We start from the raw sequence: 21,539 nt of genomic DNA, 5'->3' as shown, positions 1-21,539 counted from the left end.
CCCAGTGATGACAACCAAAAATGCCTCCGGACATTACCAAATATCCCTTTGGGAGCAAAATGACCCCTGCTGGATAAGATGAATGAATGCTTTTTCCCCCATATAAATCCTAAATAGGTTCAACAAAGGATCACATAGGTGGGGTAGAGTAGAGGGTTTGCACAGAAAGGGAAAATTTAGCTGGGTGTGGTAGTGCATGCCTATAATCCCAGTGGCTAGGAAAGCTGATGCAGGAGGATTACAAGTTCAAAGCCAGCCTTAGCGAGGCCCTAAGCAACTCAGTAAGACCCTGTCTCTAAATAAAACACAAAAAAGGACTGGAGATGTGGCTCAGTGGTTAAGCGCCCCTGCGTTCAATTCTCAGTACCAAAAAAAAAAAAAAAAGCTGGAGGGGGTGTTTAAAATCATTTATGTATGCAAGGAAGTACATTCTTAAGTACACCTGAATCTCAATTATTCCTAGAAGAGGACACACATAGTAGTTCTGAAAAAACCCCCAATGACTTGTGCTCTCCAAGACAAGGCTTGGATATGCTTGTCAACTGACCTCTGCTGGCTGAGCATAGGAACTTTCTGCACCCACACTGGTATAGACTGTTTTCATCTGGTGAACTTGCAAGGGGCAGGGTCTTTGGTGCAGTCTGTTAGGCAGGTGACCTTTCTCCAGGGTTTACAGTGTCATCTCAAAGTGGACATGCAAAATACTGGCAGCATGCTCCGTTGAATGGCCCCATGGAAATGACTTTCCTTGTCAGGAGGGAGCAAGTCAAATTGCTCAGGCTCTGATGGGCAGGGCTCTCCAGTCAGCTGGAGTCAACACTGAGATCGATGCTCATCACTATGCAGAATTATCTCATTAATACCGGCAGTGTTGTTCTCTTCAAAATCCCTAGGGCTTTAGACTTCGGTATCCTTTTTAGAAATGCTTTCTAGTTGATGTAGGAAAGTAGAGGATATTTTTATCTGAACACCTGGCAACAGAATTTCCTTTTAGGGACAGTTGACTTTATAGGGATAAAGTCAACTTTATAGGAATACACTTTAAAGGAATACAGTATTGGTAAATACTTGAAATGAAGGAAGAGATATCTAAGGTACATTTGACCAAAGCAGGGGGTAAGGGGGAGATGCAGGGGGGAGGTCATTGTGATTTCAAGTACTCTATGGGAATCTAGAAGATAATTCTGCTTTCTTTTTTGGAGATGAGATGAGAGAGAAAAAGGGGAAGAGAGAAATAGGGTAAGGGACAAAGAAAATGTGTCCTTTTCACTCTCCCTGGGACCTCCAAAATGTCACAGATCTTTATCTGTTAGGGACATTTTAGGCTGTATGAAATAGAATACTAGACTCATTGCAGCTTTAATAAATAGGAATTTGCTTAAAATCTCAGATATGTAGCTATTGGCATAGAGTCAGTGGTGTCCCTGGGGATTCAGACATTCCAGTTGTCTCCATTTTACTATCCTCCTCTGTAGATCTTTGTGCTCATACCTGCCACATTAAATTCTCAGGATAGCTGCCGTGGGCTCACACATTAAGTCCATACTCAAGGGAGCAAAAAGAAAAAAGAGGAAAGGGTCATGTTATTTTTTTTTCATTTTTAAAATTTGTTCTAATTAGTTATCCATGACAGCGGAATGCATTTCAACTCATTGTACACAAATGAAGCACAACTTCTCATTTCTCTGGCTGTACAAAACGCACATCGAGTCACACTGTTCGTGTAAATTGTACACGTACATAGGGTAATGATGACGTTCTTTTAAGAAAGTAAAATATTTCCCAAAACACCTCTAGCAAGTTTCTGCTTGCACCACATGGCCTCCCTGAACACCAGAGATGAAAGGAAATAATTTAGCTTTTAAATCTTTTTTTAATAGAGGCAGGCAAGGGGGAAGGCGTGGTGCTGTACTGGCCAATCTGCAAGATTGGCCACATCCAGGGAACCCATAAATTTGGCTATGGGTGGGTTAGTTTGAGAGGTCAAAGTGGGAGCTGAGTTTCACCTTGGGAGTTGATGTGACACGAGCCAACAGTTCAAAGGAAAGACAGAAGCTATACAACAGGGGACGCAGAAATTGTGCCAAGTGCTTTTTAGGTTTCCATAGGCTGTGGATTGCGGGGCTAGAACAGGTCAGGACAATGAGATCTCATGGCTGTTATATTGACATCTAGTTAATCATCATTTCCTGCAAAACCTTCCTCCTTATGGGCTTCAAATTTGTCACTTTCTAACCATCCCTTCTTCTTTAACATGACCTCTAAGGTCTTCCATATCATTCCTATAATTTCCATAACTGCCTTATTTCTCTGCCTTCAGATTTTCTCTAACCTCCTTTGACTTATTGGTGTCTAGAAAATGTCCCATACTTTAAAAAGACTGCAAAATTGCTTTCATGGAGAAATAATATAATTAACACATAACCAAAAACCAGATCATCTTGGGTGGTGGTAAAAATTAACAAAATTAGTCACTGTAATGCTGGGGTTATGACACCCTGTCCTATGTTCCCGAGAGCTCACTCCTTCAACACAGGAGTGCTTCAGCCCCACTACCTCAGTTCCTGCAACAGTCACACGTGGTTCCTTTGGATGCCCAGAGACCAAAGAAGGCCTGCTCTAATAACTTATGGAGCAAATTATTTGTAAAGTTCAAATAGAGAAGTTAAATCCTCCTAACAAGCAACAGGAATGTATTACAATAAACTGAATAATAACTAGAATGCGTTTTAGAATATTTGATTATTGTGGGAAAATGGTTAAAGTTTAAGGAGAAAAAGTGGACTCCAAAACAGCAGGCATGATTTTAGTTTTGATGCATACACATACATGCATGCACACATACACACACAGGGTGGGTGAGTGGGTGGAATGGTATTGAATCATACTGCATTCTAGGCACCAGTTTTAGAATTTAATCTCCAGTAAGGTGTGTCTCCACTATCTTGCTTAATCAACACAATAAAAATATCTGTGAATATGTATCAAGGTCATAGTTGCTTAAGAGTAAATACTGCCAGTAAGCAAGACAACCTCAGAATCCTCCACCCCACTTCCCATGTTATCATAAAATATAACTTTTATTTCTTCTCTTAGTCTAGTTGAGCAGTTTTCAAACCTTTGCATGCATAAGAAACACCTTTTGCATAAGAAACACCTTCTAGAGTGACTCAGAGTCATGTGCACAGTACCTCATGAGAACCTTGAGTTCAGTTCAAGGATAATTTATACCCCCACCCTGCTTATTAACTTACTTTAGAATCAAATTTTGAGTCCCATGCTACTCCACTATTTTAAAAAAGATCCAAATGGATATAATGTACATGTGAAAAGGGTGAGGATCTATTTTTGGTAACTAGGATTATGAGGAAAAAACAAAACCTTCACTCTTATCTGTATTTTTGAATTTTCTACAATGAGCCCATATTACTTCTTCTAATTAGAAGTCATTTAAAATCATTCATTTTCCAATGATAAAAGTTCAACAATGTCAGTTCATTTACTCTCTTCACAAATGTCTCAGCAACGTGAAGATCAAAAGCTTGTTCCAAGGGAGAGAAATGAATTACAGTAGATGGGGTAGAGAGAGAAGATGGGAGGGGAGGGGAGGGGAGGGGAGATAGTAGAGGATAGGAAAGGCAGCAGAATACAACATACACTAGTATGGCATTATGTAAAAACGTGGATGTATAACCGATGTGATTCTGCAATCTGTATATGGGGTAAAAATGGGAGTTCATAACCCACTTGAATCAAATGTGTGAAATATGATAGGTCAAGAGCTATGTAATGTTTTGAACAACTAATAAAAAAAAAAGCTTGTTCCATAAAGAAGAATGAAATTATGTCATTTGCAGGAAAATGGATGAGCTGAAGAATATCATGTTAAATGAAATATGCCAAACCCAGAAGGTCAAGGCACATAGGCACTCTCTCATATGTGGAAGCTAGGGAGGAAGAAAACAGGGAATAAAAGAGGAGGGGGATCTCATGAAAATAGAAGGGAGATCAGCACAGTAAAGGATGACGGTTGGGGGAGGGAATCTGGGAGGGAGAAGGCAGATACTAGGGAATGATATTGATCAAATTATGTTACATGCATGCATGAATATATCACAATGACTCTCACTATTGTGTATAATTATAATGCACCAAGGAAAAATGTTTAGAAAGTGGGTCATCAAAAGCTTCCAGCAGGGGGTGGTGGGGTGGTGGTGGGGGTGGCTGGGGATATAGCTTAGTTGGTAGAGTGCTTGCCTTTCATGCACCAAGGCCCTGTGTTCAATCCCTAGCACCCTCCTGCCCCACCAAAAAAAAAAAAAAAAGAAAAGAAAAGAAAAAATCTTCCAGGAGATGAGTCAGCTCCAGGACCTCCAGATCTATAGGTACCAGTAAGGTGACAATGTTGGAATAAATCAGTCTAACCGTACTTAGGGACAAACCAACCAACTCACTAATCAAAATGGCCACAACACTAGATTATAAGCTCCCAGACCTCCTTTGTCCCATGATACTTGGTTTATCAGTTTTGTGATTTCTTTGTCTATATACAGTCCCAATTGTTGCTAACCACATATTAACGTTTCTGACACAGCAGGAAAAATTCCGAGTTTTCCAGTCCTGAATTGACTCCTTTTTCTTTTCTTTTTGGTTTTTGTTTTTGGTGCTGGAGACTGAACCCAGGCCCTTGAGCATGCACAGCACAGGCTCTATTACTTATTTGGTTCTTGAAGGAGAGAGTTCTTTATGTGAGAGGAGAGTTTCGTTCAGATTTATTTACTATGCTGAGGATCTGATAAGACAAATTAGTAACGCTGCCTGTTTGAAAGCTTTTTGAAACAACCAGTCTAGCCACTCTGTGCTGTTCACCTAGCTTGCAAACATGTTTTTGCGTTCCCGGATTTTCAGAACCTTTATTCACAGGCCTTCAGGGTGTAGAACAAGAAGCTCTTTCTTTGCTTATAAAATCCTTTGATCTTGACACATATACTCAGGAACTGTAGATGACACTGAAAAGGTAAAGAAGTATACAGGAAGCATCTTCCCAAACAAACCTTCATTGAGCGAATTTTTATTGGTTGTTGAGGTATAAGCTGCAAAATGATGATGCAGACCTCAACAGATTCAGAGAAACTGTTGATTCAATTTGTGGACTCTGACACTATAGGGGTTCATTTTCTGGATGCAAAAATGGCTGTCGGTGACAGAGGGGATTTTAGTTTTACAGAGTGCAATGAGAGTGGTTGAATCATTGGAAACTGGATGTGGCATTCGGACAGTCAGGGGCGAGTTGTGCAGGTTAAAACTTTAACTCAGGAAAGCAGTTGTAAAAAGGTTGAGACTCATTGTCACCTGGAGAGATGGGAGCCCAGATCCTGAGGGATGAGTTGTCAAATCTCACCCATTGCTTTCTTTCTCTGAGATTTATGGTTTCCCAGAGTTTTGATATTTACTGTGCCTCCATTTAGGACTAATTTGCAATGGGGGAATGTCAAAGTCCAGAGCCCAGCATTCAGTATCCATTATTATTATTATTTTTTTAAAGAAATGTTCTTCAATTAATATCCTGCCTCCCAAGCCTAGCTCGGGTGTGTGGGAACAGAATTGGGGTGCAGGGAGAGTCTGGGAAACACACTCATTCTATTTTTTTAAATATTTTTTTTTAGTTGTAGATGGACACAATATCTTTATTTTATTTATTTACTTTTATGTGGTGCTGAGGATCGAACCTGGTGCCTCATGCCTGTGAGGCAAGCACCCTACCACTGAGCTACAACCCCAGCCCTTTTTTGGGGGGTGGTAAGGGGTACCAGGGATTAAACTCAGGGACACTTGGCCACTGAGCCACATCCCCAGCCCTATTTTGTATTTTATTTAGAGACAGGGTCTCACTGAGTTGCTTAGCGCCTGGCTGTTGCTGAGGCTGGCTTTGAACTCTCGGAGGCCCTGGGATGACAGGCCTGCACCACCCAGCCCAGCTGTTTTTCTGTTTTTCTTCAGGGGCTGTCTGTAGGAATATTATTTTCCGTAACCCTTCATGAGGAGACTAGTGTGTGGCAGGAAGCCATGAGGATACAATGGACTCTCAGGAGCTCGTCTCCCCAGGAACTTGTAAGGGGTTTCCAGGCCAGGCTCTCTCTGCCTGTGTCTGAGTTTAGGATAGCTTGAAAAGCCTAGAAACAGCCATAGCAGGACCCACACAGGACGTTTTGTTTCCACTAAGAAAAAGGACATAGTCAAAAGCAGGTCACTTATTTTTATAGGCTCCTTTGCCTTTGCTTTCCCTTCTTGCCTTCTGTCCTCCACAGTAGGGGAAGAGCAAAAGCTTTTCACCTTCAGATCCATTTAGGTGAGAAGTGGTGGAGAGACTGCAGTGATTATTTTTCTCTTTCAGAGGCAAATAAAGGCAAACAAGATGATGTAAATATGTAAGGGATGCCTTCAGAGATCACAGAACTGCAGAGTTGACATTAGTATCTAAATGCCCAAGCATCCGTGTCAGCAGTGGTTTTGGTTCCAGGGTGTGGGTAACATTCTTTCCAAGGTTATAAAACAAGATGCAGAAGAACAACACTTTCCCCTGCTGGGATCCCTTCAGGTTTCTCTGAGGCTTTTACTTACTAGAACTCCACGGAATATACTTTGAGAAAGGATAGAACCGAAGGTCTTCTCCAGACAGCTTTCTCTTTCTTTGGCAGCAGCTGTTTGGTTCATCATTTGCATTTATTCAGGCTCATTGACTTCTCCAGAGTCCTAAATGTAAGAAATATTCCAAATCTGAATCGGTCCTGACTTTTCTATCAGCGTCAGATTTCACTAGAATCCTGGCTTTCCCCACTCAGGATAATTATTTTAAACTGTTATTATGAGCCCATTCTTTCCTCTCTCCTCAGAGTCCATTATAACTGCTCACCCAATCTGCAGATGGTGACGGATGATGACCAAGATGGTTCAAACCCTGTGAATGGGTGGGTGAAATGTGCATCCTGGGTTGAGGCACACCTGTGGGGCACGATGGCTGGCAGCCATCAGTCACGGTTGAACCCATCAACACACGCTTGTGGCCGAGCCCAGCCTGGTGCTCAATGTTGTGGGAGCAGATAGAAGAACCAACCCAGTGTGTATTCCAAGAAAAAAGAGGGAGGAAAAATTAATGCTTACAAATGCTCACCATAAACTTGGCACAGTGGTAGCCATTCTGGAAATACACAAAGAGGTCACAGGGAATGGCTACCCTCTCTAGAGTATAAACTAACTGAAGAATAAAATGCATGCTTTCTCTCTCTCTCTCTCTCTCTCTCTCTCTCTCTCTCTCTATATATATATATATATATATATATATATATATATATGCATATGCACATATTCAGTTCCCTTAATATGTGTTTGTGTATAGTAGGGAACTGCTTATATTTATCACAAATATGTATAAATTATCTATGTAATATATATATATATGTGTGTGTGTGTGTGTGTGTGTGTATGTGTATATATATATATATTTGATATGTTAGGGTCTAGGGGTGCTGGGTTCATTGTCTCTTTTTGGCAAAGATTCGAAGAACAGGGCCCAGAGGTAGCAAGAAGTAGAATTGTAGAATTATTGTAAAAGTGACAGAGATACAGAGTTGACTTCTCAGAATAGAAGGGGCCCCAGACTGGGAATCTGGTAGGGGAGAGTTTTGGCCTCTTCTTTTTATGGCTGTTGGAATTTCCTTCTTTCCTTATCTCCTCCCCTTTCCACGTACTCCTCACTATTATTGATTGGTGCCTCTCTGTCCATGCGTCTGTTTTAGTTCTCCTATTGGATCTGCCACGTACGAGCATGAATACGGAAGTGTCTGTCTGATTAGGTCTCTGCTAGTGTCCATGAGCGCTTGAATCAGGCCATAAGTTGACCTCATCAGAAGACCCTCTCCACAGTCCTTGTTCTGGCCCTGCCCCTGACCTCGTCACTTGCCATCTTGTCCTGGCTGCCTAAGCCCTTTTATATCTCCCTTTTATATCTCCCTCAGTAGGGAAAATTTTTATACATATTGGGGTGGGAAATTGGAGATATATATGTAAATTATATGTGTGTGTGTATATATATAGAGAGAGAGAAAGAGAGAGAGAGAGAATGTGTGTGTGTTTGTGGAGAGAGAGAGTGTGTGTATGTGTGTGCAGCAGGGGTGGGGGGAGCAGTAGTCATAGTAATGGTTTTGTTATTTATGCCCTGGTTTGTCCCAACTATCAAAGCTTTACCCTAGAGGAACTTATTTGGATTAAGACCCCAGAGTCTCCCTAAAATTCTGAATGTGTTCCTTGGTAGGAGTTTTATACAACCCAAGCTAGGACCCAACAATGATTGTATTAGAAAAGATTTATTAGACTCTTATGGTTTAACCAAAACCTGTATAAAAATTAAATAGTGCTGGCATATAGAAGAAAAAGTTCCAAGCAGTCTAGAAGAGTGTAGAATAAAACAGTAGTCTTCTCCTACCACTTCTGACCTGTAGTTCCTCACTCAGTAAGCATGGGTAAAAGATTTTTGTACATCTTTTGTGAATTATACCTGTTTTTGAAAAGAGGAAAGGGAATATAAGGCTATTCTAAATTTGCAGGTTTTGTAACCTGAAAATAGATCTTAGCAGCTTTTCCCCCATTTGTTCTCACATGATTAGTAAAACATCATTTCCAATACAGTTTAATTTTGTGCAAGAGAATTTAAATGTCACTGTAATTCCAGATGTGCAAATCAAAATGTGCTGCTAAAGAACAGCTTAGTATGTCTTGCAATCATTTGCATTTTTCAGGGTTGTTCCCTGTGTTAGAGTTCTCCAGAGAAACCATATCCTTAGGGTGGACACATGTGTATAATGGGAATTGGCTCTTACTGTCAGGGACGCCAAGAAGTCCCATGATCTGCCATCTGCAAGTTGGAGAATGAGGAAAGCAGGTGATGTCATTTGGTCTGAATACCTGAGCACTGTGGGAGTCCAGGACAGAACCAGAGCTCTGAAGTCTGAAGACAGAAGGTGGGTGTCCCAACTTGAGCAGAGAGAGCAAATACACCCTTCCTCTGCCTTTTTCTTTTCAGGTCCTCAAGGGATTAGATGATGCCCACTCAATTTTGTAGATATGACCTTCTTTACTCATCCTACCAAGTCAAATGCTAATCTCTTCTAGATACATGCAGAAATATTTTTATCAGTGATCAATCTGGACTTCTGTCAGCCCAGTCTAGTTGGCACCTAAAATTGACCATCCTACTCCTCTTTGAAAATGGCTGTAAGTGAAAACAACATTAAACACTTTGAAAATTAGGGTTTTTTTTTTTTTTTTTTGGTCTGAGTGGCTCTGTTCATCTAATCCTATTTCCTTTTCCGCCAGGGTACACAACCAAGGAACATTCCCCAGTCTCCCCCTCCAGTATATGATCTGGAGACTTCCCTCCCACCAAATCTTCAACTTTTGTTTTCTTGACATTTGCTAATCTTAAAATCACAGGACTCCTATGCCCAAGGGGTAGCAGACAGCAAGATCAAAGGGACCTGGTTCTGAGTCATCTCTTGGAAGAAAGCCCAACAGGAGGGCTGCTGGATCAGAAGCACCCACATCCAACTATGAGGTGAGTAAGAAATGATGTGCTGGGGCTGATCCTTTCAGCAGTCAGTCCCCCTGGATTCCTTGTCCAACTCCACTGTCAACAGCTACAGAGCTCACCCACATCTGCTCTCCAACAGATGCTTGGTTGAGTCTCATTAGATTATTTGTTTTTCTTTTTTAAAGAAAATGCACAATCCATTATCTGTGACTTCTGCAACTATAGTCAAAAGATATAAGAAAATATTTTATTTTATACGAGGGGTGGGATGTAGTCGTATTTAATTTTTGCTTCTCCTCCTCTTCTGATCATGAACTTTTGAAGTTTCAGGATAATCTCTTGGAATAGGAAACAATTATAATTTTGCTTAGTAGTTGAAAGATTCTCTTGAAACTAGTTAGACATACAATTGCTTTTTCCTCTTATTAATCCAATATAATTAATTTGTATAAACATTTCCCCACACTAATGCCTGAATATTTGGGGAGGCTACATAATAAAACCCAAGAGATTAAGTTGCTGCTTGTCTAGGTGGCTCCCAAGTTTTAATCCTTCTTAACTTTATTGCTTGTGAGCAATGAAGTCACTGCTTAGAATTTAGCTGTTTCCAGCATCCACCATGGGTTTTTGGCTACCTGACCATATGCCGTTTTGTTTTGTACACTGATTTTTAATAAGAGTCAATACTGCCCTTCACACTTATTCAATAAGATGACTAGTTGTTTCATAGGCAAACATGTTTTAGAATCATAAGGTAATTTAATTATCTAATGGAATTTACTCATTAGTTGAAATCAAGGTAGCCTAACTCAGACCAAAAGTATTTATGTTTCCCCAGGAATGAATTGTTATAAAAAAAAAAGATGAGGAAATAAAACAGGGGCTGGGTGTGTAGCTCAGTGGTGGAGCACATCCCTGGCACACTAGGCCCTGTGTTCGTTGCCCAGCACCAAGAAACAAAACAAATAGAACCCACATATAATGAAGTAAACATTGGTTTGATCAGAAAAATGGTGTCTGAATTATAATCATTTGAATATGAAAGAAGAGTGACCAAATGAAAGAGAAAAATGAACATGAGGGAAGACTAACAGAGGAGCTGTGAACAGAAAGAAAAAAAACCAAGTAAGATGGAAATCATAGACATACCAAGGAAAGAAGAATAAAATAAAAACTGGACTCAAATTAAAAGAGACTAGATAATTTTAAACAGAAGAATATTAGTCATAAGAGAAAGGAATGATAGGCAGCAAAATGAAATTAAACCATTATCTCTCATCATGCACAAAACTCAACTCAATGTGGACCAAGGACCTAGGAATTAGACCAGAGACTCTGCGCCTAACAGAAGAAAAAGTTGGCCCAAATCTTCATCATGTCAGATTAGGTCCTGACTTCCTTAACCAGACTCCTAAAGCACAAGAAATAAAATTAAGAATTAATAAATGGGATGAATTCAAACTAAATGCTTTTTTTCAGTAAAGGAAACAATCAATAATGTGGAGAGAGAGCCCACAGAGTGGGAGAACACCTTTACTACACGCACATCAGACAGAGCACTAATTTCCAGGATATATAAAGAACTCAAAAAACTTTACACACACACACACACACACACAAATAACCCAATCAACAAATGGGCTAAGGAACTGAACAGACACTTTTCAGAAAAAGATAAACAATCATCAACAAATATATGAAAAAATGTTCAACTTCAACTTCTCTAGTAATTAGAGAAATTCAAATCAAAACTACTCTAAAGATTTAATCTCACTCTAGTCAGAATGGCAGTTATCAAGAATACAAGCAACAGTAAGTGTTGATGAGGCTGTGGAGGAAAAGGCACACTCATACATTGCTGGTGGGACTGCAAATTGGTGCAACCGATATGGAAAGCAGTATGGAGATCCCTTAGAAAACTTGGAGTGGAACCACCATTTGACCCAGCTATCCCACTCCTCTGTCTATACCAAAAGAACTTAAATCAGCATACTATAGTGACACAGCCACACCAATGTTTATAGCAGCTCAATTCACAATAACTAAACTGTGGAACCAACTTAGAAGCCCTTCAATAGGTGAATGGATAGAGAAACTGTAGTATATATACACAATGGAATATTACTTAGCATTAAGAGAGAATAAAATTATGGCATTTGCAGGTAAATGGATGGAGTTGGAGAATATCATGCTAAGTGAAGTAAGCCAATCCCCAAAAAGCAAAGTCTGAAATTTCTGATAAGTGAATGCTGATCCATAATGGGGCAGGGGAAGGATGGAAGAACTGTAATTGGGCAAAGGGGAGGGAGAAGAGAGGAGGGCAGAGGGGATGGGAGCAGGAAAGATGGTGGAATGCGATGGATATCATTACTGTAGATACATGTATGACTGCACATATGGTGCAAACCTGCACTGTATACAATCAGAGAAATGAAAGGTTGTGCTTCATTTGTGTACAATGAATCAAAATGCATTCTGCTGTCATGTATAAATAATTAGAACAATTTAAAAAAAATTTTAGTTGTACATGGACACAATATTTTTGTTTTTATTTATTTATTTTTATGTGGGGCTGAGGATTGAACCCAGGGCCTTGAATATGCTAGGCGAGCTCTCTACCACTGAGCCACAACCCCAGCCCCAAGAACAATTTTTTAAAAAATATTTATTTATTTTTGTTTTGTTTTAGGTGGACACAATATCTTTATTTTATTTTTATGGTGTGCTGAGATTGAACCCAGTGCCTCATGCATGCTAGGCGAGCACTCTACCACTGAGCCCCAGCCCCAGCCCCAAGAACAAATTTTTTAAAAAAAGGAAAAAAAAGAAGAGGAAGGAATGCAGGGTACAAAATGTTTTGGAAATAAATAAGGAAATAAGGAAAAGGAACTTCAAAATCCCATAGTCCTGGATTTAAATTCCACTTCTGCCTTCAACTATGGGTGTTAACTTGGATTAATTAACCACTTTGCCGCTTTGAAGTGTCCCCAGCTATTAAGTGAAAATAATAATACTTCATAGATGCATACAAGGCCCTATTTCTTACGTGTTCCCAGTCTAAGGTAAGGCAGCAGAGTCAGCCCCTCTCCCCCCAGGTCAGTTCTCTCTCCTTCCATGGTCATGAATGGTACTGCCTTGCAGTTAGATGTGATCATGTGACTAAGTTCTCACCAACTGAATGTGAGTCATTTGGGGCCTCTGCTCTAGACACTGGGCATGCCTGCCTCATGCTTTCCTTCTTCTTCCCTGGCTAGAACCAGTGGAGGGTCAGACTCCTTCATGTGGCTGAGGCCAAGGCCCCAAAGTCCCTAATGACCCCTGAATAGAACAAGAGCTCCCACAACCTTAAACACTCACTTACATCTAGGCAAGTGATGAACTTCCATTTTTTTCTATCCTCTTGGTTAACTGATACACCCCTTTATTACAGCTGGGTTACCATGTAATCTCAGGCCATGAAGGAGCTCTGGAGTCAAAAATCGCTGTTTAGGAACTTATTCAAGACCAAGCATCAGAGTGAGGACTAGAATGGAGAGCTCCTTCTTCATGCTTAGGGTTAATGGTCTTTCCTTTTTTTAAATGTCTTGATAAGAGCATTCAGAGGTCAAATGGCTTTCCCAGAACTGAAGGTGAATTTTGATTCATTCTATTCTGAGGTCAGTGATAGAGCATAAAATTTACTGGAAAATTATGTAAAAAGATAACCTGCAAACCATATGGCTTGCTGGGAGTAGGCACAGAGTGGCACCTAGAAAACACCTGAAGAATGCCTGTGCCAAATTCCTGCTTCTTGTTTGCTACCAGCCTTCAGAAAAAGCACTGAGTAAAGCCACTGCCCAGGATTGACCTTGGTGGGCTCTGATTTCCTCTGGATAAAGAGTTTAGACTAGACGTATGCTAAAGGCTTCCCAATGCTATGCTGAGAATTCTAATGTCCCTGAGAGGTGAAACACACTATGGCTTCAGTAATGAAGGCAAGGACAATTGTGACTCTTCTGATGGGGTGGGATGGTGACCAGAGTGTCTTCTTTAGTATGTGAAGGTGGTTTAATGAAGGCCTTGCATTGCATTCAAATATTACATGCCCTGCTCTGTATTGGGTTTTTGGGATAAAATGACGAGGAAGACATAGTTGGTACCTGATCTTGAGGAACGGAGAGTTCAGTTAATAGACTCAGTTAAAGGTGGGGAGGGATGGAGAAAGGAAGAGGGTTGGGGAGGAGTCTGGGGAACCAATAATCTCCACAGTGGTTTCTTCAAACCAAACAGTTACATCTCAGGCTTGTTGTGAGGGCAAGTTGGCCAGAACAGCATTGGTACAAAAGTGGTACTTGCTCAAGGGCTTGGTGTTATCACTAGTGTGAACAGTGATAACTGAAAAGGCAACTGAGTGCAGATGTCCCCAGGTGCCCCTTGCCCACACCCCACCTGCTCTGGCTGAACAGATTGCTCTCTTGGCCCACCTGCCTGCTGGCTTCAGGTGGGAAGGATTCTGAGGTGAGGCTACAGTTGTGATGTGGAATTAAATATAGCTGATGAGAGGAGGGGACGACTTGAAGGAGAGGCTGAGTAGAGAAATGAGACTATGAGAGAGAAATGATCCTCAGCATAACCTGCCAAGCAGCAAATATCCTGTTTTCCTGAAGAAGCTCCTTACTGATTCCCCTCAGTGTGTACCACCATAAATAAAGCTTTTCTCTTTATTAGCATCAGACCCATCAGGCCTATCCACCCATGGGGTCCGCACTTCAGTTAATTTCCTGCATTTTTTGCCTTTATTTTTTAATATTACTTTTGTAGCTTTTATTTCACAGTAGCCCACATTTCTCACAGTTTCCCACTCCCTCCCCATGCAGGACCTGTGCTAAACTTCCCCAATTTTTAAGTTTTTTCTCCTTGGATTTCCTTTTTCCTTCCCTGGACAATTGGGATAGGCTACATCAAATCACCCAGATATACCTGCATTCCAGTTCCAGAACCTGTAAACACGTCACTTTCCATGGAAAAAAAGGACTTGGCAGAGATGATTAAGTTATAGTTCTTGGGATGTGAGGATCACCCCAAATTATCCACATGGACCCAATGTAATCACAAGTGTTTTTCTAAGAGGGAGGCAGTAGAATGAGTTTCAAGGAGAAGTTGTAAAAATGGAAATAGAGGTTAGATAAGAGACACATCGTCAGGCACAGTGGCGCACACCTGAATCACAGCAGCTCAGGAGGCTGAGGCAGGAGGATTGCGAATTCAAAGCCAGCCTCAGCAATAGCGAGGCGCTAAGCAACTCAGTGAGACCCTGTCTCTAAAAAAAAATTATAAAAAGGGCTGGAGATGTGGTTCAGTGGTTAAGCACCCCTAGGTTCAATGCCCAGTACCAAAAAAAAAAAAGAAAAGAGACACAAGCTGTTTTGCTGCTGGCCTTGTTGATGGGCAAAGGAGGCGATAAACCAAAGAATGGGGGTGTATCTGAAGAAAGAAGATACAAGACGCAGGTTCTCCCCAAGGGCTCCAGAAGGAAGCTGCCCTGCTAACAGTTTGTCTATGGATTCCACACTGGTGACCTTCCTAACAGTGAGAACATAAGCCTGTGTTCATGGTAATATGTTATAGCAGCAGTAGGAAATTAATATAGTACATGACCCTCATCCCTTTGCATTTACTGCCTGTTACTATTAAGCCTTACTCAGGCCTTATTATTACAAAAATAGTTATAGCCACTTATACAGTGCTTCAATATTTGCAAATAAAATCTAATTCCACCTATGCAATTGCCCTGGGCCAGGCGCTGTATAAACTCTCAACCTGCATCATCCACTGGTTCCCACAAATGCCCTATAATTTGCCCATGCCCATATTGAGCCAAGATCCAAACCCATGAGTGTCTAGCTTCACAAGTCATGTTCTCAGCCAGGGCTTGCCCCTACCTCCTCATTTTATATCATACCTGCAATATCTCATTTTAACATCACATCAAGTCTTTAAGAATGGTTTTTTAAAATTGTCTGTCGTTTATAGATGAGTAAGTTGAGGCTCATAGAGTGGAAGTGATTCTTACCAAGATCATTCATCCAATCAGAGTCAAGGCTGGACCTCAAACAGGTCAACTGCTTCATTCTCGGACCCGTTTAGGAGAAATAATTGGTCCTCTCTTGAGCCCCTGGGTCTTTGTAAATATCCCTTGTACCACAGTGCATTCCACAGTTGTGCCTGTCTGTAACGCAAGCCTTAGAGTGCCAAGCCCTGTGGTTCCGCCCTCCTGTGATGTCGTCATTAGAGGCACAGGCAGCCAAACCCATTCAAAATGGGAACTTTTAAATCTCTAACTTGTCTCTAAAGAAATAAGGGTGTGGGGGGCCCAATTTATATTTCTACCCTTTCTTCCTCCTCCCCACACCTCAGAGCCTCAGGTCCCAACCTACCCTCCACATACTCTCCTTCCCATCAGCGCAGAGGGTCATGTCTCTCACACAGTCTCATTCCTCTCTCTGAATGCTCAGCCTCTCCTCCAAGTCCTTCACCTCTTTTTATCAGCTATTTTTAATTCCACATCACAACTATGGCCTCACCTCAGAGAGTCCTTCCCACCCAAAGCCGGCAGGCAGGTAGGCCAAGAGAGTAGTCTGTTCAGCCAGAGCAGGTGGGGTGTGGGCAAGGGGCACCTGGGGACATCTGTGCTCAGTTGCCTTTTCCCTTGTCACACTAGTGATAACATCAAGCCCTTGAGTGAGTACCACTTTTGTACTAATGCTGTTCTGGCCAACTTGCCCTCACAACAAGCCTGAGATGTAGCTGTTTGGTTTGAAGGAATCACTGTGGTGACAATTGGTTCCCCAGACTCCTCCCCAACCCTCTTCCTTTCTCCATCCCTCCCCACCTTTAACTGAGGCTTCTAACTAAACTCTATTGTTGCTCAAGGTCAGGTACCAACCATGTCTTCCTCATCATTTTATCCCAGAAGCCTGCTACAGAGCAGGGCACATAAGAAATATCTGAATGAAATGCACTGTCTACATTGCACCACCTTCATGTATAAAAGAAGACACTCTGGGCACCATCCCACCCCACCAGAAGAGTCACAATTGTCCTTGCCCTTCTTACTGAAGCCACAGTGTGCTTCACCTCTCGGGGACCTTAGAATCCTCAACTTAGCATTGGGAAGGCTAATTGCAGATTGCAACTAGGAAGAATTGATCAGAAACCGAATGAAGGCGAGCACTGAGATCCCAGCGCATATGCATGACCTTGGTTCCAGTGGCTCCTAGAGATCAATCTGACGGCCTCCTGCACCTCACTTTCCCTGAGGTGTCTCTCAATTCCCTTTCTTACCACTGTGTCTGTCCTTCCACCCTTCTGCCCTTTTTTCTCTCTTTCCCGTGTCAAGGTGCTGCCGTGAGACCTGATTCATGACATTTGGTCATGAGGCTTTGCTGTCTGATAAGCCTGAGATTTTATTTTGACTCAGTTGCTACCAAACTTCCTGACCTTGATCCAATCACTTTATCTCTCTGCACATGGAACACCTTGCTATGGTTTGAATACAGTTTGAGTGTTTCCCTGAAGGGTTTGTGTCAGGGAAATTGGTCTCCATTGTGGCAACATTGAGGTGTTGGGACCTTTAAGAGGTGGGACTTAGAAGAGGATGATTAGGTCATTGGGGGCACCACTTTGGGAAGGGATTCATGTCATTCTTTAGGGACCCAGTTAGTTCCCACAAGAGTAAATTATTTTTTTAAAAAAGTTCCTATCCCTGAATTCCTTTTGCTTCCTGTCTCTCCGTGTGGGCATCCTCTAATATCATGAGCCATATTAACCTCTTTTCCTTATATATTATCCACCCTCAGGTATATTGTTGTAGCAATAGAAAATGGACTAAGACATACTTTACTTATTAGAATAGGTGCTATATCAATTATCTCAAGAGGTTTTGCAAAATATAACTCTTTGAAAAAATACTTGATTCCAATCAATGCTAATTTTCTTCTCTCTTTCTTATTCTTCCAGTCCCCCTGTCTTTTGGGTTCAGCATATCTTTCTCAAGGAATCCTGTTGATTATTATTCTAGGAACCTTCACACATATAGTCTCACTTGATTCTTTTTTGTTGTTGCTCTTTTTAGATATACATGACAGTAGAGTGTATTTTGACCTATTATACATACATGGGGTATAGTTTATTCATTCGATTCTTAGAACAACATTATAAGGCAGATTTATTTTATCTTTTTGTGGGGCATGGTAAAGCCAAGAGGATTGAAGTAATTGACTGAGCTCATGTAATAGTGGGTGACAGAACTATGACTCTAGTCTTAGATTCTGTATCCCATGCTTGGCTATGACATAGAACCATACTGTACATTTTGTGGTGGAGAGATTGAAGTTCTGATTTTTTTTGCTACTTATTTTCAAAGTAGTCAGAACATTTGTTAATTTTTTTTTGTTTTTCTTCTAAAATGACTACCACAAGAAAAAAACATCAAGGTGGAGTTTTGAGTGTGGCCCTCCATTTTGTTCTGGATGTCCACAAGCGTCCTCTAAAGAACTGCCCAGACCCTGCCGCATGTGGCATGGCAGGTAGCCAAAAGTTCTGCTCTTTCCATGCAGAGATGATTGGCAGGTGGCCAGCTCTGAGCCCATATTTGTTGTAGTTCATTTCTGCTGAGCTGGTCATGTGAAGGGAAGTGGATGACTAAAGAATTCAAAAGTCATAATTAGTAGGAAAGAGAATAAAATCTATTGTGGTTGTAGCTGAACCAGCATACAGACCAGCAGGTGTGACCCATGTCTGCAGAGAAGATAGAAATTTATAATTTAGATGACCACTAGTCATTGGGATGAATGAATAGAATATCATCCCTCAGACTATCTTTCCAATAAGGCACCCTTTGCCTTACCCAGTGTAGTCACGTGCTTGTTATCTTGTCTGGAGCAGGAAATGGGCCTCTTACATGACCTCTAAACCTAAAAAAATATTTAGACAGTCTGGCTCTGATAGATCCAGAGCCTGTTGTGTTAGTCAGTTTTCTATCACCATGATCAAATACCTGAGGCAACTAATTTATAAAGAGAAAAGGTTTATTTCATTCACAGTTTGGGGGTTCAAAGGCATGTCACCCGCATCAGCTCAGTTCTGTCAAGGGTGGCAAATGCAAGCAAGTCAAATACATCTGGAACTAGTACAGAGAAAGACTGGCATCCCACAGTCCCCTCAAAGGGGCATCTTCAATGACCTAAGGACCTCCCACTAAGCCTCCCCTCTTAAAGGTACAGAGCACTTTCCAAAACCACTCTGGGGACCAAGGCTTCACATCTGCTGCTTATTTTATACATCAAACAAGTCCTATAGGATCCTGGCTCACCTTCCCCCTTTACCCTAATAATCAACATATTCTTCTAAGACATCCACCGTGCCGATGTTTTTCTTGCAGTGTTTAGATCAAGATGCTTCAAGTAAAGAAAAAGACTATTTTTGCCCTGAGACCTGCTTTGGCATTCACCTTCAACAGTTTTCTTTTCTGTGTCTATTAGTGCTGACAATAAATATTCATGTGGTGGAAGGTGACAACTGAAATGTCAATAACTGGGATTGTTGATTGTTATTAGCTATAAATGGAGCTGGCAAAGTGAGCTCATTATCCATAAGAAGTGGCATAAATGTTGATGGCACACAAAACGTGTAATGTGCACACAGACAAAGCATAGACTTCACATTTGTAAAGAGTCTTTATTTTGCCATCTGCTCTTGAATTTTTCATTTCAAAAAATCTCTGACACATGAGCGTTTGCTGGGGCGGTTGGTGATACTGTCGTATTCATTCCCCAGAGTGCGCGGAGGCCAGGGTTTCCACCCCAGTGTCCCAGCATCCCACCAGCAGCTGCATGAGCAGAGGTGGCCCCATGCCCCTCTGCTATTGGCATTCCTGTCCTCACACGACCCTGCTCAGGTTGGTATCTTTGGAGACACATTGTTCCAGAAACAAGTCACGCAAAATGGTACAGGAAGGTCCATTGTTCCAGGCCTATGAGGAAATATACATTCACTTATACGTCACTCATACACTTCCTCAATATTCAGCAAATGTTGATTATCTACTTATGTGTTTTACTTGTCAGGATAAAAGTTAAGCAACTTTAAAAAAGGAATAAAAGAAAATGCAGTGGATTAAGAAAGAAAGAAAAAAAAAAAAAACCCTTTCTCTGTTCAGAGACAGTCCAGGCAGTCTATGCAGACAGAATGGCTGGGCTATATGTGGTCACTCAGGAATCACATGTTTCCTTTTTCTCAGAAACTGCATCCTTTTTATGTGTATGGTTTATAGAAGTATTTTTCCTTTTTTTTTTTTTTATACCAGTGATTGAACCCAGGGTGCTCAACCACTGGGTTGAGACATGTCCCCAGCCCTTTTAAAAAAATTTAATTTTGAGATGGAGTCTTGCTAAGTTGCTTAGGGCCTTGCTAAGTAGCTGAGACTGGCTTTGAACTTGCAATCCTCCTGCCTCAGCCTCCTGGCTGGAGGAGGAAATATTTAAAGTATGCCTCACTCCCTCTTTCCACAAAAGTAGACCACAATGGCCAACACACTTTGATAGAATGTTTACACCCCACTTTGACAAATCATAAACATGATGAACTTAAGGCACATTGCAAAAATGTTCATATGAATTGTATTCTTGGCTGGATGCAGTGGCACACACCTATAATCCCATCGGCTTAGGAGGCTGAGACAGGAGGATCATGAGTTCAAAGCCAGCCCAGCAATGATGAGGCACTAAGCAACTCAGTGAGACCCTGTCTCTAAATAAAATACAAAATAGGTCTGGGGGTGTGGCTCAGTGGTTGAGTGCCCTTGAGTTCAATCCCCAGCACCACCCCTCACCCCCTAAAAAAGAAATGGATTCTTGAATACTTTAGAATCAGTTTAAAAACAAAGGAAAATGTGTTTAGATCCCCAAACCAAGCAATGTAGACAAGCTGCATTGAAGAGAAAGACAGTGGGGGCACTGCAGTATCTAGATTGACCTGCTGCTCAGTGCCAGGGCTTGCATGAAGTCAGCCTGCTCCTCTGTCATGAGCACGGGTCTCTTGCATCGTTCAACTCATACTGAACTGGGTTTTGCAAACTGTGACATGCAGTTTGGAGGAGATTCCAACCTCCCTCTGTGGACAAGAGGATGAAATCTGGCTGCCTGAGGTCACTGACACACTGCCTGGCGGTCAGCAGTGGAGGCAAAAGAAAGACTGACCAGCCACAGGGTTGTGGAAAATAAAACTCATCCCCCACCACTGCCTCCTGGGAGGAAGTAAATGTAATGTTGCATGAACTCTCTGTGTGTGTGTGTGTGTGTGTGTGTGTGTGAGAGAGAGAGAGAGAGAGAGAGAGAGAGAGAGAGAGAGAGAGATCAGTAGCTCTTTGATATGTCTTCCTAATAAGTTTTTTCTAGTTTCAAAGCTTTTTGATACGTCTTCCCTCTGACATCCTAAACTTCACCTACAGAGGGGGCACCTTATTCTAAGTTAAAACTCCCACTAAATACTCTTTCACATAATCAAAGCTGAGTCAAGTGCTTCCAGGAAGAGGAAAACAATTTCCTCTGAAAAGAAGAGGAAGATGAGGTACTCTCAGCCTGCACTGGAGAGAACACAGTCACATGACTATGTCAAGCTGCAAGGGATGCTGGGGAATGTAGTCTCTAGTTGGCAGTCTTGAGCCTAGGAGAAACTATTCCAAGAGAGAAAGCAAGAAAAGATTGTGGTTCCTCATTAGGGTATGTGTTTTAAGAGCTCTGCCGAAATTCCTTCTTACTTCCCTCCCACCTTGACCAGAGGTGTTTTTATGTTTTGAAAGTTCCATTAAAGCTCAGCGAGACAACACACAAGGAGAGGGATGTTTCTTTGCCCAATCCTTGAAAGACGCAATTGCCCCATTCTTCACAGGGCAAGGCCAATCCTGTCATTAACT

This window comes from Marmota monax, unplaced genomic scaffold, assembly GCF_021218885.2.
Source record: "Marmota monax isolate L192 unplaced genomic scaffold, Marmota_monax_Labrador192_F-V1.1 WCK01_AAM20220418_F8-fsc00025, whole genome shotgun sequence".
Taxonomy (NCBI): Eukaryota; Metazoa; Chordata; class Mammalia; order Rodentia; family Sciuridae; genus Marmota; species Marmota monax.
This window is presented reverse-complemented; position numbering follows the sequence as displayed.